We start from the raw sequence: 8,549 nt of genomic DNA, 5'->3' as shown, positions 1-8,549 counted from the left end.
CAGAAAGTTTCTAAGGAGGTTAGCTGCCAAATTCTTTCTAAGCAATGGAACCTTATACAAACGCAACCATGACTCGACTTTACTTCGCTGTGTAAACAAGAAGGAAGCAGAACAGATCATGGAAGAAATACACAATGGTACCTTCGGTACTCATTCCAGTGGACATACAATGGCTAAAAAGATCCTGAGAGCAGGTTATTACTGGTCTACCATGGAAACAGACTGCCATCATCACTCCCGAACATGTCACAAATGCCAGATATACGCTGACAAAGTACATGTACCTCCAGTTCCATTAAGCGTCCTGACGGCTCCTTGGCCTTTTGCAATGTGGGGTATTGATATGATTGGAGAAATCAAACCTACTGCCTCCAACGGACATCGCTTTATCCTGGTCGCTATTGACTACTTCACAAAGTGGGTAGAAGCAGCTTCATTTGCTTCTGTTACCAAGAATGTGGTGGCCCGGTTCATCAAATACAATCTCATTTGTCGGTACGGCATCCCTGAACGGATTATCACGGACAATGGCACAAATCTAAACAACAGAATGATTACTGAACTTTGCACACAGTTCAAGATCAAACATCATAATTCTTCTCCATATCGTCCAAAGATGAACGGTGCGGTGGAAGCTGCCAACAAGAACATCAAGAAAATCATACAAAAAATGACAGTAACCTACAAAGACTGGTATGAGATGTTACCTTTTGCTCTTCATGGTTATCGCACATCTGCGCGTACTTCAACAGGGGCAACTCCATTTTCCTTAGTCTATGGTATGGAGGCAGTTCTTCCAATTGAAATTCAGATTCCTTCCCTAAGGATTATGAAAGAAGCCAATCTAGACGAAGATGATTGGATTCAAACACGGTTGGACCAGATAAACTTGATTGATGAGAAAAGGCTCGCAGCTATTTGTCATGGTCAGCTATACCAAAAACGTATGATCAAAGCCTTCAACAAAAATGTCAAAAGTCAAGCATACCAAACTGGTGGCTTGGTTGTCAAACGCATCATCTTACCACAAGGTGATCCCAGAGGCAAATGGACTCCCACCTACGAGGGACCATTCATAATCAAGAAAATATTCTCCGGCGGCGCCATGTTGCTTACCACCATGGATGGTGAGGATTTCCCACACCCTGTGAATGCTGACATAGTCAAAAAATGCTTCTCTTAAAAAGAAAAAAAAAACAGCTCGCTAAGTTGAAAACCTGAAAGGGCAACTTAGGCAAAAAAATGAGCGTCTCGGTGGATTGAAAACCCGAAAGGGCGGTCCAGGCAAAAATTAGAGACTAAACAAATACTATCCCGGTAGGCTGAAAACCTGAAAGGGCGGCCTAGGCAAAAGTTAGGGAATGAAGCATACAACTGTGTTCCGTTCAGCTGCCTACTCACCATCAAAATTCAACACCTCAAAGACACCGATCAGTCCAATCACTTTCTTCCAACAAGTGAGGGATGAGATGCTCGAAGACAGATTGGCAATAGCAGAGTTGAAACTTGACTGGATCGTTTTCACATAGCTATTTATCTTCATAAATATTTTCCAAAACTTTCTGACAATTTCCTACTTCTAGGATTGTTGTCTCCCTGTGCTAACCAGCCTATCATGGCTCTTTTTCAAAAAAATCAATGCAGCTTAGGCTCAAAAATCACTATTTTCACTTTTTCTGTTTTAAATACGTAAGCGTCCCAATGATAATTTTGAATGAACATGTGCATTTGAATATGATTGATGTTTACCAGGAAAAACAGGAATAGCATTCAGGAAATGTCCCAATTATCTGGACATCATTCCATCAGAAGAAAATCCCCAAGAGAAACACATTTCTCAGCAAATTCCTCGAAAAGATTTTCTCTTCAAAAGAAGTCTTATCCCCCAGCAGGGTTGTTCCAGATTGCTATCTTCAGAAGGTGTGATCCCCGCACCCGGACTTGGTCAGATAGTGCATCGGAGGATTATGCATCTTCCTCATTCCCATTTGAAAGGGCATCAGCACTTCCAGCTACCTTTCATTCTCAAGTGATATTCAAAGATCCTTCAACAGAGTACCAGGGTTCTCAAAGGATTTCCCCAGCCGAGGGTACTCAAACAAGACAAAAGATCATCAACGATCACAATATAGTCATATTCAGATGACTGGCGGAAATTTATTTTCCCAAATAAAAGCTCGACATCTCACATTCATACATCACATTCATACATTCACATATTCATACATCATACATTCACATATTCATACATCACACATTCATATTCATATTCATACATCACACATTCATATTCACATTCATACATCATGCATCATGCGCATATTCATACGCATATTCATACACAACATCACATGCATATTTCTCCGGGAATATCTCACATTTACATGCATCATAAACATTGCATATCACTAACTTGATTTTTCAGGTAGACGGATATCTTCAACAAAGATGTTCTCAATCACATGCAGTGTTCACCTGAATTCCATGAACGGTTCTTTCAGATATAATCAAGCCGAAGATTCATTCTGATCACTTACCAACTCCAGAACGATCTAACGTTGCAGATCTAAAGCGATACCTCAGACGGTTCCAAAACGATCTAACATTGCAGATCTAAAGCGATACCTCAGACGGTTCCAAAACGATCTAACATTGCAGATCTAAAGCGATACCTCAGACGGTTCCAGAACGATCTAACGTTGCAAATCTAAAGCGATACCTCAGACGGTTCCAGAACGATCTAACATTGCAGATCTAAAGCGATACCTCAGACGGTTCCAAAACGATCTAACATTGCAGATCTAAAGCGATACCTCAGACGGTTCCAGAACGATTTAACATTGCAGATCTAAAGCGATACCTCAGACGGTTCCACAACGATCAACTTCCAAAATCTAAATCGGAAAAACTTTGGACAAGTTCCGTAACGATTATCTTCCAAGACTTAAAGCGGTAACCTTGGACGGTTCCGAAACAGTCAACACAAAGACTTTCAAATCCTTCATCAAGATATAATCAATGGATTCATTCTGATGAACAGACCATCAACACATATTCCAGGTGGCATCTGAAAGCCCATCTCAGGTAATGTTTCAATTTGCCAACAACATTTCGCAGACGACATTCAAATGCAACTTCCAACATCTCTTCTGATCAAGGTAAGTGCAAATTTTCAGGGCATCTAAATATTCAATCATCTTCTACCTTCAGATTTCAGACAATCTCTTCAGGTTTAAGAAGATTGAATAGGGGCAACTGTTATACCCCAAAATTTGCCCACATATTTTTCAAGAAAACTCCAATCTGAAAATTAAAAGTCTCATATAATTATGGATTATTTCAACAAATATCCTAACATATGAAACACTTAGTTTTTAGAATTTTTCTTATACAGTAAATTGGCCTGCAGTTGAATTTATTCTTACGCAAACGCCAAATACTGTTTATTACTTCACACATGCTATTTATTTATTTACAGATAAATAGTACTGACACAATTGGTACAGAGTTAAATTTTTTTGCAGGCGCAGAATCAGGAAACTCAGACTGTACTGGTAACAAGTAGATTATCATTATCTTTTGTTTCCCAGTAATTTTGGTACTATATTCCATTATTTTCAAAAATCTTTTCAAATCTCTTTTTCAAAAATCAAATCTCTCTTTTTCCCAACACTATCATCCACTTTCTTTCAAATCTTACTTCCACTCAAATTTTCCTTTTGTACGGAATCACATCATTCCCCAACGTCTCTATCCTTCTTTCCATTCTATAAATACCTCTCATTTTCTTCCATAAAATCTCACATCAAATTCCAATTCATCTTTCAAATTCCTACCTCATATCTATTTTCTCTTCTTCCCTGACAAGAATGGCAAAGTGGATAGAGACACTGTTTCTTACAGTCATCACCATTGCTACGGTGATCATGACTTTCTTCTGCCTGCATAGTCCTGAAGAGTGTGGACCTGCAATGGTTGCACTCCCAATCATCTACATGTTATTGTTCATAGCATGGGTCATTAATCGTCATTCTTAAAATTTGCCGTATTTCTTATTTCTTAAATGTACCGTTTATTCGTCGTACTGTTCAATATAGTATGTGATATTTGTACTGTCAGTATTAAATGTTGTACTATTTGTCATAATATTGCTTAATTACTAAGATAATATTTTGTGTGTTTTCTGCCAGTCAAATATTCCTATTTCTGTGCATTAAATGATTTTCAGGGTTATTATCGGTAATTTTGCCCGCATACAGTAAATATTAGTTATTTATTATGTCTGTGTTTTTCTAACAAGTCATGTAAATAAACTTTCATTTTTCACATAAAACATAAAACAAAAACAACAAAAAATAAAATTAACTTTGACTGTTGATTTTTCACTCTAACTGCTACGTCAATACCTGAACAGTCAGTTGACAGCCAAACTGCTGGCAGTACAATTCTCAGTGTTTTGTACCATCAATCAAATCAATCTTTCACAATTCAAAATTCCAAGATTTTTGTTCTAGAAGTCTTCTGAATATCACGCGATTAGCAGAGACTCAACACTGCACAAAAATCAGGTACGCTTAACTGTCTCCTACACAAACAGTCCCTAATCAGGGTTTTTCTTGTTTTTACAGGAGCAACAAGTTTTTGAGAGCTCAAATGGATTTCATACACATCCATATATCTCAAAGTACCATCATACAAATTTTCAAACTTCAATTCACTCAGACGCACCGTCAGCAGCTCAAACAGTCAACAGACGACCCGTTTGACCAAAAAAGTCAACAGACAGTCAAAAATGAAATTTTTTGTCAAAGTCCATATTTTGTCAAAGGATTCATCATTTGATCATTGGATGATCATAATTCATCAAGGAAAGATCAAAAATCAACAAAACCCTAAGATTCAAAATTAGGGTTTTTGCCTGAAAAGTCAACTCAACTTTGACTGATCATAACTCTCTCATCCTTCATCCAAAAAATTCAAACCAAAGCTTGTTTTGAAGTAAATTCAATTATATTTCAAATGCCATTGATCCCATGGTCATTGGAGTCACCATTTGAAAAATATGATCAAAGACATTACAGGTCATTTTCAAAGTCAACAAAAAGACACTTTTTTCAAAAGGACACACAAGGAGCTTCAAAAATCATTTTGACATGAGACCAAAGGCATTGGTTAGAGGACTCTTTGAGGTTTCCAAAAAGTGCAAGATCTCCTTCATATGACAAAAATTGAAGGATTTACACCTTGTTGAAGTTGGCTAAATTTTGGGAAAATACATGAAATCAACATTGCTCAAAAATGTATTTTTTCCAAATGGGGCCAAGTTTTCAGCATTCAAACATCATTTCCATGATGTTATGGGCCTCCCACGACCAAGACTAAGCCCATACCTTTTTTTATCCATTTTTGCATGATTTTATCTTATTTTAAGATTAAAATTAAAAGGAAAATGCATGGATAATGGTTAGCTTACAAATCAAGCATGACTCACCTCAAAGAATCTTCATCTTTCTGCAGAGAATTGAAGGGCAAGGCAGGTGCATTGAAGGCAAGATGACTTGGTCAAGAATTCAAGGTTTTTAATATTAAAAAACCAAAGTTTCAACAAAGGCAACTAAAGACACTTCTTAGCTTCAATTGTAAGCACTCAATGCTTATAAATAAGCTATCATAGTTCAGTAACAAAGAGGAGGCGAGTTCAGAAGCATACATAAGCTCATAACACTTGTAATCACTTGAAAAAAATTCAAAGAAAGCTCAAATTCGAATTTGTAATTTCAGTCCATTTCAATACAAACTAAGCATTCATACACCTTCCTTGAACATCACTGAAACTATCTCAATCAATTACAAGCCTTGAAGCTCACTGAATCGAGCTACACAGGTCCAAATTTGTTCAAACTAAAATCAATTCGTATCTGGTTATTCACACATGTTTAACAAGATGTAGACATACTATTGAGTTTGGTTTGAGGTGTAGATCATTTCTGGAAACTTAATTGAAGTTTGGACACGTACAAACGAAATCACCATTTTAGGGTTCATAGCTTCAAAATTAGGGCTTTCCAAATTAGGCAAAATTAGAGATTCTAAATAGTACCATTAGATTCGTATGGACAAAACGAGTTGAATGGTACCATCGCGCCAAACTTATTTGCTTGTTTACCCCTATTCGTTATTTTGCAGAATTAGGGCTTACTTACAATAGCGCTTTTTTACAAAAGCGCTGTAAAAGGCCTTGTCTGAAGGTTGAAGACGATGAGGTGTCTCCCCCTCATTGGTCCAGAAGCGCGCGCGTGTTTTTAAACTTTCCACTAATCCAGTGTTTTGCAGGTGTAACGTATCCCACGTGCCTCACCATCTGGACCACCTGATTTCATTTAATGACTCATTCAACGCGCCAGATCAAACAATCCTTATCATGCACTCTCCAGCCTACCACACAGGATCAGTATCCTTTTATTTCTATTTTATTTTCTATTTTATTTTAATTTCTTTGTTAAATTAATTAAAAATAGTTTTAAAAATCCAAAAAATACACAAAAAATATTTTTAGACTTCTAAAATAATATATTATTTTCTGAAATAAAAATATTTTATTTTTCTTCAAAATTTTAATATTTTGCATAATTAATTAGTATATATTTATATATTGGCTTTTTAATTATTCTAACCAATCAAAAAATCATAAAAAAAATTGTTCTTTATATAAAATATTGTTTATATATTATAAACTAATTTTGTACATATTTTGAATAATTTTCTCTCTAAGTTTTAATTATTTGTATAATTATTTGCATAATTATGTATTAATTAACTTAATCAATTTCAAATCAATTTCAAAAATTCCAAAAAAATTAGTTTTGTTTTAAAATTAATTGACCAATATTTTGTACATATTTTAAACTTAATTTCTAGGTTTAAATCTATTTTTCATCTTTTTTCCTCATTTTAATTTAATTAATCATGCATTAATTAATTAAAATCAAACCATAAAAAATCAAAAAAACATGCCTTTTATTTCTTGCAATTTAAAATTCCTAGATAAATGTATAGGATGTCAAATTCATGTAAATAGGCTAGTTTACATTTCCTGCACAATCGATGTAATAGCGTAGATTTACTTTCCGCACTTTACATTTCCGCATTTTAATTTCCCGCATATATATAAACTGCATGTATGTCAAAGATAAAATTGAACCGTTAGATCACTAACTTCAAAGATAAAATATCTGAATCCAATCACAATCACACTTGCACCTCTTCAGGTAATCCTTCTCATTCTTTTCAAAATCAAAGTCAAAATTCCATTGTTTGAGTACAAAATCGAACCTTGCGTTTATATCCGGTGAAAGGATAGATTTTTAAAGGAAATAGGATAAAGACCTTACAACTCAGGGTAGACCTCCTAGTTTGCTTGCTCAAATCAAAACAAACAAAATTCTCATATACTGTTGTTTTTTCAAAACAAAACTTTCAAAAAAGACAATACTTTGTATACATCCAAACAAGGATTATTACAAAGTTAACGTTCTTTTCAAAACATCTTTCGAAAGATAAACAAGCATTTTGTATACATCCACACACGGATCATTACAAAATTCAATTTACAAAGGTATTTGAAATCACATATGAGCAATTTCAGAGCAATTGAAAAGTGATCGAAAAACAAGTGAGCTAAGCAAACTTAAGAGCCCATGGATAACCATGGATACAAAGGGTGCTAACACCTTCCCTTTGTATAACCTACCCCCTTACCCAGAATTTCTTAAAGGTCTTTTTTCTGTTTCTTTTATAAACCTTTCCTTAATTGGATAAAATAAAAGGTCGGTGGCGACTCTGTGAATTTTCAAAAATGCGAAAGCATTAAGCGATAAAAAAGAGTCAGTTCACGTATCTCTACAGAACAGAGGTATGGCCCGGGATTAAAAAAATCGGAGGTCCACAGCCATGTTCTCTATGAGTTTGTATGCTTCATCATGGGGTTTGTCCATTAATGCTCCGCCAGCAGCGGCATCTATAGTCATTTTAGTGTTATATAAGAGACCACCATAGAAAGTATGGATGATCAGCCATGGTTCGAGTCCATGATGAGGGCATATTCTAAGCATGTCCTTGTAACGTTCCCAAGCTTCGAAGAGTGATTTGTTATCTTTCTGGGTAAATCCGTTGATTTGACCTCTAAGCATAGCAGTTTTGCTAGGCGGAAAGTATCTCGCTAAGAATACTCTCTTCAATTCGTCCCACGTAGTTATGGAATTGGAAGGCAGGGATTGAAGCCACGCTCTAGCTCTATCTCTCAAGGAGAAAGGAAAGAGGCGTAATCGAATAGCTTCGGAACTAACGTTGTTGGCTGTGATAGTGTCGGCGTATTGCACGAACACAGATAAATGGAGATTGGGGTCGTCTACAGGGCTTCCAGAGAATTGATTCTGTTGAACAGCTTGGACCAGCGAAGGTTTTAGTTCGAAATTGTTTGCCTCAATCGCAGGTGGTGCGATACTTGAATGCGGTTCAGCGCGCGAAGGAGCGGCATAGTCTCTAAGAGG

The 8,549-nt window shown here is 36.1% G+C and overlaps 1 non-coding gene across 1 annotated transcript; it reads left to right on the top strand.

Moving 5' to 3' along the window:
* The first annotated feature begins 8,082 nt into the window (after positions 1-8,082).
* LOC131654371 (small nucleolar RNA R71) lies at positions 8,083-8,189 on the top strand. Its single transcript, XR_009299412.1, has one exon. It is a non-coding gene; the product is annotated as a small nucleolar RNA R71 (small nucleolar RNA).
* The last annotated feature ends 360 nt before the right edge of the window (positions 8,190-8,549 follow it).

This window comes from Vicia villosa, linkage group LG2 (genome assembly GCF_029867415.1).
Source record: "Vicia villosa cultivar HV-30 ecotype Madison, WI linkage group LG2, Vvil1.0, whole genome shotgun sequence".
NCBI lineage: Eukaryota > Viridiplantae > Streptophyta > Magnoliopsida > Fabales > Fabaceae > Vicia > Vicia villosa.
The sequence above is the reverse complement of the archived record's forward strand: the minus strand, read 5'-3'. Positions and strand labels throughout refer to the sequence as shown.